The following is a 9,806-nucleotide window of genomic DNA, read 5'->3' as shown; positions in this document are numbered from 1 at the left end:
AACCTCTTAGTGCAAGAAATCTTGACAAAGGCCAACAAAATTGAGGGACAAAGGCCCAAAAATAGGGACATATTTTAAATATTGCTCTTATAAACTTAGAAAGTTGCTAGAGTAACAAGATGTGTTTTAACATACATTATCTGAAGGATTTGAAATCTGAAATTTAAATGTATGCCATTATTTAGTGACTTCAGTCCTCAAATCATTCCAGTGATTTGTCATCAAACCACAAATTTTATGTGGAACAGACGAAAAATATGAGTAAAAAATCTGGACATTCTGTGAAAATAATATGGACAGTTGAGAGGTATGACTGCAACATATGATCATGTAGAAATAATATATCAGTACAGATATCTCACATATTTATGACTTTCTAACAGTTAACTACTGAAACCACAGGCACCTCAGAAAAAGGAAAAACATAATTAAATTCAATAATATTTGTTTTCACATATATTGCCTTATACTTGACATTGGATGTACGTCAAGTAAAGACAATGGATACAAATGCAAATAAGAAGGCAACATTGCCAATTTGTTTGTTAACAGACTCAAAATACTACCATGATAAGGTTCTGAACACATTCCCGGGGATTTATTAGCATGTCTGTTCACATTGCTAAGCTTACATGCTGTGTTCATGTTTAGAGCGATAAGCAATGGTGCTCACTGAATATTCAAGCTGATAAGTAAGCTTACATGTTTATCAGCACCTGTTCTTGGCCAGAACACCTGCTAGCAGCCACAAACGGGTACACAGAGGCTTGAGCACACAATATAAACAGCAGGTTGTGTCTACATATGACTCCATTAAGTGAACATGTGCAGACAAGGGCAACTTGAATGGCATAATTAAGAGGTAGGGAAATCTTAATGAAGAAAATGTAGATGGATATAATTAGAATAGTGTACAAACAACAGTAATTAGCTATACATTTATCTATACAGGTATTCCTATTCTCAAAGAGACACATGTAAATAAATAAACATGGAAATGCTGACAAAGTATGTGAGAGTGACACAGCTACAGTTTAAAAAAGGGGAATAAATGTGATACATGTAAAGTTTATTTATTTGAAGTGCTGAGGTAAGATAACAATTAGCAAGGAAAGTATATGAGAGGATATTGCATATACTACAGTTCTTGCACATCAGATGTGTATACAGAAAGTTATATGTTGCAGCCAACAATGTGCTGTAGGCCCTACCTAACATGTAAAATTGTTGGGTAGATTTGAAAAGATGCTCTCAGTTTAAGTCTACCCTGAGTGGAACTTGACTTACTTTGGTATAGGGCCTGTCTATAAACAGGCTTACTATGGGGACTAGATTCCAAACACATGCTGTCAATATGACCCAGTCATTGAACTCTACAGCTGTTGCCTTATGCACTTCAGTAAGGGACTTTTTATTGTAATTTTCACTTGTAACCATAGAAAGGCTATTGCCAAGTTAAAATTTTATAAGCCAAGCACGTTGTTGTATATTAATCTAAAATATGGATTATTTTATATAGTTATAAAACCTAACTGCATGGTTTCCACTTTACATTTTCTGAGACATGCTCAGTAAATTGGGTTACTCACATGATTTATACTGACAATACCTAGCTACTGCAGGTGTATGGAAGTACACTGCCATTGTAATGTATACTGTGGGAGTGATCAAAGTTAATAAATGACATTCACGTGACTGATGTTATAACATACATACAATAGTAAGGCTTCCATTGCCTTATGTATATGAAGGAAACAGTAATGATGTTGTTATGCAGTGTGGAAATCTTGAAGAGAGTTATAGACACCTGTGCAGTCATTCCAATGATAGTAGTACATAATGAAAAAAGTAGTTTTGCAGCAACCTGCATGTTGTTAATGGAAGAAAGTTTGTGACTGTTCATGCATGCTATTTATGTATGCTGTAATATACAGAAGAACATGACACATACACAGATGTGTCACATTGACCATGATATAAACATAATAATGATCTGATGCACATACTAACAGCTAACTAACTATAGCAGATGTGACATATGTATAAGCAAAATTAGGCTTGTGGTCATGTGACATAAGTGAACATGCCCATAAATTAAGATGCAACTGAAGTGTAGTCAGTCTCTTGACAAATGGGTTGTGTATGTATGAATATCATGTATATCACCATGCATTGGATATATGTATGTGCATAACACAAATAGAGAGGTAATCCAACAAGACATATACAAAATGAAATTACATGCCAGCATTATGGTGTTAATATATCAACTACTGGGGAAATGTAGTAAATGGCAGTCTACAATTATCTGAGTATGATGCATTCATTGTACTGTAAGCAGTGATATGATGTGTATCCTTCCTGAATACCTTTCATACATGTTGACATAAACAAGTGTATCAAAGTAAACTTGTGAATATACCATAATGATGTACCTGATATGTAGCCAGAAAAAGTGAACCTTGGTAAAAACATTGGTAAGACCTGTATGACACTACAGTAACATACACTACACCCAGGTAAAACATTAACATATATTAATAAATGATCTGTTGACAAATTACATATCACGTACACAAATTGTACAGTCTACATGCTAATTCTGCTACTTTTTGACACAGAAGAACACATGGCAAGAACTATTTCACAACATTGATTACTTAATGTGTTTTGTGTTAAATAGCGCACATCTAATACATCATTGTACTGGGCATACTCATAACAAAGTACAACAAAGACTACAATAACTTCAACTACCCAACAGTAAAACACAAGAAAGTTTACACAGGGCCACACACATTTTGTGATGATTTTCAGTATGGCATACATTAAGAAATGATGAATAAGAACTCTTACTATAAAGCCCTACAGTCCAAACAAAAGATTGAAATGTATACATAAATGTTTATATAAAGTCGTGCAGTACAGACCATTATTTTTGGGGAAATAAAGCCTGTGGCATTCATTGACATATTCAACATTTTCATATTACCGGACTCAAACATGTGCGGAAGTCAAATCTCAGAGAAATGTGTATCAAACATTAACACCAAAGAAAGATGCATATTTAATGTGCCACAAAGAACACACTTGACAGAATTACATCACTTCCCTGTTGTAATGGGTATGCCTCCCCTAATATGAAGTGTGAGACCTAAAACAAATGTGGCCCTCTTATTCTGCAATATGTCCAGTCTTTGGTTAAGCCACTTTTGTCTGCCACAGTTGTCTGGTAAACAGACCTTACCAGATTCAACCCCCTGCCAATCATGCTATACATTTTTTAGAGCTGTGTAATAACTGCATCTATCAGAGGAAACAGTATTGGAGATTACCACAAAAAACACACTCCAAGGTGTGAAGTAAGAAAGGCTTTTGATGTTAATTTATCCACCACAAATTATTCTGAGGGATCAAAAGGATATAGCAATGTTACTGTTCACATAAGTATGAACAGCCAAATATCACTGTTGGTTGGCTAGGCCATTCTTGCCCATCCACATTGTTTTGCACACATGCATTCTCAGATTTGAACCACTGTCTATCTGCATAGATATGCTATGTAAGTCAGTATTAACTGCATGTGCCACAGGAACACTTTCACCATAAGAATTACAGAGGACCTATTTGACTGGCAGGAAATCCCCAATGTGTTGAAAGGTGTTTGTTCAAAGTAAAACTGGATATAAACTGATACAGTGTTATATGTATCATGGCAGTATACACACACACACACACACACACACACACACACACACACACACACACACACACACACACACACACACACACACATTACATTGCTGTTTGCTGGAGATGAACATTTGCCTATATAGGTCCACAATCTACAGAAATCTGTATTGACTGCATGAGCCATAGGCAATGTCTTAGCACGCTGTGAGACAGAACATATTTGAGGGTATGACATCAGCATTTTGGTGCAAAGCAGTTGTTTGGCCTAAAGGTAATGGAAAAGCCCTCCCACTGTAATTGTATTCATTCCATTGTGGTGGATGTAATCCATGCATAGCAGGATACTGACGCACAATGATACAATTCAATTACTGTGGGATTTGAACACCTACCTATATGACCACAGAAGCTACATGATATGACTTAGATAGCATGCACCACAGGAAAAGTCTTACTACAAACATGAGACAGTGTGTATTTGAAGGAATTACATCATCTTATTGCTGCATGTCATATGTGTGCCTTTAAATTGACTCAAAGAGTGGTGGGATCTGTCACTTTGTCACAAAACATTGCTTAATGGTAGGTATATCCAAACACGTGTTGTATAATGCAATCACCCCTGTGACTGTAAAAGCACAATCATGCACAATGCATAGATAATTGCCAATTCAAACTCATGGTTCACGAAGCAACAACCTACAGAACATTATTTCATTTCCTCAAGTCACAGGTGAAGGCTCACTACTAGGTTGAAATAAAGCACATTTCAAAAAAATGACCTCATCAGTGTCTAAAAAAGCTGTTGTCTGTATTAAAATGGACAAATAATAAAACAGACCTCTCCAACTATGCATGTACATAACAGATATGTGGGTAACATTGTTCTTACCTACATGTACAGTCACAAACACTGACACAACTGAGTCTAGAGAGTAGTGTCTGGGTTTGACTAGAGTACCTCACTAAGATCACAATCTAGAGGACATTGCATGAATCTAATGTGCTATATGAGATGTTTGCTTACACTTGTAACAGTGCACATTTGAATTGATGACATCTTCATTGTTTCCATAGGGGGATATGTGTGCTAAGAGAGAATGAAAGTGGTGGGAAGGCACACTACCACTGTAAAGCTACCCATCATATCTGAGGGTGAAGCCATTTCTATATAGCATGAGAGAGACACACACTCGCAGTAGTTAGTCACTGCTGGATTCAAACCACCTACCTATCTACTTACACATACTAGAGAACACACTATCAACAGCATGTGCTGCAGGACAAGTCTGATTGCAACACACAGATAGTGCACTTTTGAAAGTTTTATCTTATCAATGTGTAGCACAAAATTTGTTTTTCCTAAAAATGCAAGAAACCAATGGGGTAGCCCTCACCCAGTGTACGTATGTCTCCTAAGTGAAAGTGTATACAATAGATCTTTTGATGGAGTCAATTCTACATGGCACTACAGAAAATACTCACAGTATTTAAGCAATGGTGGATTCAAACCACCTATCTATCTTGTTACACAACCTTGAGTATACAGTATCAACTGCAAGTGCCACAAGGGACCTATTAATGTAAGTGTGAGACACAGCATATTTGAAAGGATGAACTCATCACTGTGTAGCAGGAGAAATGTTAGTATTAAAAGTGTAATAAACTGATGTGGAAGGCCTCTCCCAGTGTAAATGTTTCTCCTGAGTGGAAGTGTACACATCAAAACTGTTGTTGAAGCAATAATTACTTGACAATAGACACATGCACACATGCACTAGTTCAAAACTGTTGGATTCATAGGTTCATAGGTTCAGATGGAAGTACTAGGCTAGCTGTCACTGCAGGCCATTTTAAGCATACTCAATTTTCTTCAAAGGTGAGAATTGAACCCTATACCTTGTGTTTCTTTAAGTAAACACTTTAACCATTATACCAACCCCCAACCACCTACCTATCTCATTACACAGTGTACAGAACACACTGTCAACTGCAAGCACCACAGGATTAGTCTGATTGCAATACTAAGACAGTGCACATTTGAAATGCTGACATTGTCAGTATGTTGCACAGAATGTGTTTGTGCTAAAAATGCCACAGATTGATGGAGGAGTCCTCTCACAGTATAACCATGTCTCATAAGTGGAAGTGTACAAAACACATCATTTGATAAAGCCAATTCTACCTGCTAGTACTGACATATGCATAATATTTAAGCAATGCTGGATTTGAACCCCCTACCTATTGAGATGCATAATGTAGCATACACAGGAACAACTTCACATGCCACAGTGAGAGATTGCTCTTTTGAAAGGATGACCTTACCAGTGTGTTGCATAGAACATGTTTGTGATAAGTGGAAGAGATTGATAGGGGACCCTCCACCATTTTAAGTGTTTCTTCTTACTAGAAATATATATATCAAATATGTTGCTGAAGCCATAGTCACCTGACACAAGATACACACACACACACACACACACACACACACACACACACACACACACACACACACACACACACACACACACACACACACATACAAGTTCAACACTGATGGATTTGAACAAACTCCCTGTCAAGTTATACAACCTGAAGAACATGGCACCAACCACAAGAGCCACAGGAGAGGTTTGGCTCCAACAGTGAGACAGTGCATTTTTGAAATGATGTCTGATAAGTGGAAGTGTACACAGCAGATTGATTGATAAAGCCAATTCTACCTGCTAGTACAGACACATACATCATAGTTAAGCAATGCTGGATTTGAACCCCTACATATTGAGTTACACAATGTAAAGCACACAGTACCAACTTCAAGTGCCACAGTGAGGGACTGCACTTGTGAATGGATAACTTAATCAATGTGTTGCATATAAGATGCTTGTGATAAAAATGGAAGCAACTGATGGGGAACCCTCTCCCAGTTTAAATGACTCTCTTCAGTTAAAGGATGCACATCAGATGGGTGAATCTAGACCTATCTAGCACTACAGATGCACATACGCGCATATGTGCACACACACACACACACACACACACACACACACACACACACACACACACACACACACACACACACACACACACACACACACACACACACACACTCATGATAGTGAGTCACTGCTGTATTTGAATAATCTAATTACAAACTCTATAGTACATTGTATCAACTACAAACTCCACAGAAGAAGTCTGATGTAAAATGTGGGATAATACACACTTGTAAGGATTACCATATCAGAGTGTGGCAGAGAAACTAGTGTGCATTATGGATTTGGGAGAAAAGGCATGTGTTGATCACAATTAATTTATAACTTATTAATCCTGTCATTCATGTACACTGTGGTAGTGTGAGTGACATGTAGCTATTTCACAGTATCGTGCATTGGTAATGATCACAGTTGTGAAATAAAAGATTGACAATCCAAGCATTTCTGAGTATTCAGGTCAGAATGATTGTAGAGAAATAGTACTCATTTGTTGTGTAGTTTTCAATATTTTTCCATGATTGGACAATGTATAGTGTAAATACAGACAGGTCAAAAAATATATCAGTACACTGCTTAATACGACTAAGGAAGTATGTGTGACAAGGTTCCACACCATTTTACATCATTTGCAAGTCTAAATGTGTTGGAATGCAGACATAACTTTACATAATGGAGTGTTTAACCAGCATCATAGTTAACTCCACATATCTTGAGTACAACAGTCCACTGGAACTTACAGAGTAATACAAGCCAATCGCATTACTTTCTTTTTTTCAAAATCGCTCCCTGAAGCGCACTGCTAACAAGCTCATTTGGACAATTGATTGCAAAGTATTATAACATGCATAATACATTTTGAGGTTTTGAACGGAGAATGGAAATTAACAGTAGTTTATGGCACTCCACACTAACCTTCTTGCAAATAAGGAGCAAAGACATAGAAACAGTTCTAATTCTGATCAAATTCAGAACTGGTGTGTGTTATATTAATGGTTAATGTGTCATTATTTCCACATTTGTCATGATAATTGCAGTAAAATAATTATTATATGGATAATTCAGGTGCATACTTAGACAGCCCTCATATCTGGTGACTGTCCATGTATTTGAGACATGCTGCAGTGCTTATTATGCAATTTTATGTGTTTGTATGACATCACTGAGTAATCCAGTCACTACAAGATAACAGACATGTAAGTATCATAATTAATAGACTTCAGAAAATGCATGGAAATGAAACTAAATTCATCTTATCACTTTATGTGCATCTAGCAGCAAGATTGCTAGTGTGTGCCTAGCGTACTATGCTTGTTAACACATAAATCCTTGATTGTACCAAATATCTTGCACATATTTCTGGGAAGGTATAAGAATTTTTGGAATGATTATAAACCATATAAGGGGACCAAACATGCTAATGCTGGGGGAATCCCAGAATATGGAAATACTGTGAGGCAATTCCTGCTCAGAAGCAGACATTACACAAGCGCTGAGAACAAAAAATGATGAGACAGAAGTGGGAGTGAGATTGGGAGACAGGGATAGACAGAAACAGTTCTGTTTGTGACCCATTTCTGGTCATCTTTGTGGTGTGTTACTCTTAGGTTTGTCATTAATTATAAACGAAGAATGTAATTTATGTAGTCTTGTACACAAGACGAAAGCGCTTATTTTGCCTGTTAATAAAATACTTTGCTACCAACTGTGGGATTGGACCTTTGCTTTTTGTTTTGTCATTAATTATGTCATGCTCTGTAGAATAAAGTAGATAACCACAGAAGAAGAACCAATTCCAAAAAACGACTCAGCCAGTAAATCCAAAGATTTATTTTCGTAGTAACAAACTTGACTTCTCTCTAGCACCTCAGCAAATGCCTTTAACAGAGTAAAGTGTTTCCAACAGGGAGCACGCAAGGGCAGAGCAGAAATGCGATTAAGACTTAAACAGGATAATGGAGGGTTAATAACATAAGTAGCCAAAATTTACGCACATAATAGTAATATAAAAATACATTAAATTATACGTTGACATACTTCTGGATTTGAAGCTTTGACACTTTGCAAAAAGCAGTCTAAAGATATGAGAATTATCTGAGCACACTTCATAGGAGCTTGTACTTTATAAAGTTAAAAGCATATATTTGAAGGGAAACAACGATTGTAGCAAAGGAGGATGCAGGTATCAGGCTTCATGACAGTAATGAAAACTGTAACACCCCATGAGGTGTACATTACATCCAGCAGCATAAATGTCAGACGAAATGTCTCACGACAGTGTCTTTAGTCTGTATCTCTATAGGGCAGCAGGGCTAATCACATTTGCAAAAGGATAACTGTACTAGTGTGGCTGGCGTTTTTTGCTATAGGCTGTGAAATACCATTTACCATCACGCAGCACTGGTGCATGACACACACACTATGCAAATGCTATGGAAAAAAACAGAAGTGTTTTTATGGGCCATTTCTGTCCATGTATATTGTGTGCAGTTCTATTTTTTGACCAAATTAAATGTGTGAAAAAGGGATTGCTAGAACAGAGGTGAAAATAGGGGGCAAGCAGAGGGTCAGACATAGATCTCTGGATTAGTGCTGGACATGGCATTGATTTTGCTGTTCAATTCAGGACATTTTCTACTATGCTTGTTTGGGCACCTATGCCCCTCTGCATGATGTCCTTCATCAGCCCTGTCAACTCCTGATGGGTGACAAAATCCCTAACTCCAGTACTACTCCTGAGGATACTACCGCAGCAGAACTACCTGACACTATTAGGACAGGTAGTTCAGGAGCTGTGGACGCATGCTGACAGGTTGTGACCCAGATGTGCTGAGTATTAGCATATATATTAGTGCCACCACAGCCACCTGTGTGGCTATGGTATTCCAAACCCGAGTGGTTGGTCTAGCTTCCTATGCTGATGATCATTTGTGTGGCAGTTGTATGTTTCCATATACACATAAAAAAAAAAAAAAAAGAAAGATACAGGGTTGGGGGAGACAAAACATAGATAATAACATCAATGCCATGTCACATTATTATTTCAGTATATAAGCAATACAATACATAACTATTGCCACATCCAAAAATGATGTGGAGGTAAAAATGTGTCATACAATA

This window comes from Protopterus annectens, chromosome 3.part1 (assembly GCF_019279795.1).
Source record: "Protopterus annectens isolate FY-2018-M chromosome 3.part1, PAN1.0, whole genome shotgun sequence".
In the NCBI taxonomy this organism is placed as follows: Eukaryota; Metazoa; Chordata; order Ceratodontiformes; family Protopteridae; genus Protopterus; species Protopterus annectens.
This window is presented reverse-complemented; position numbering follows the sequence as displayed.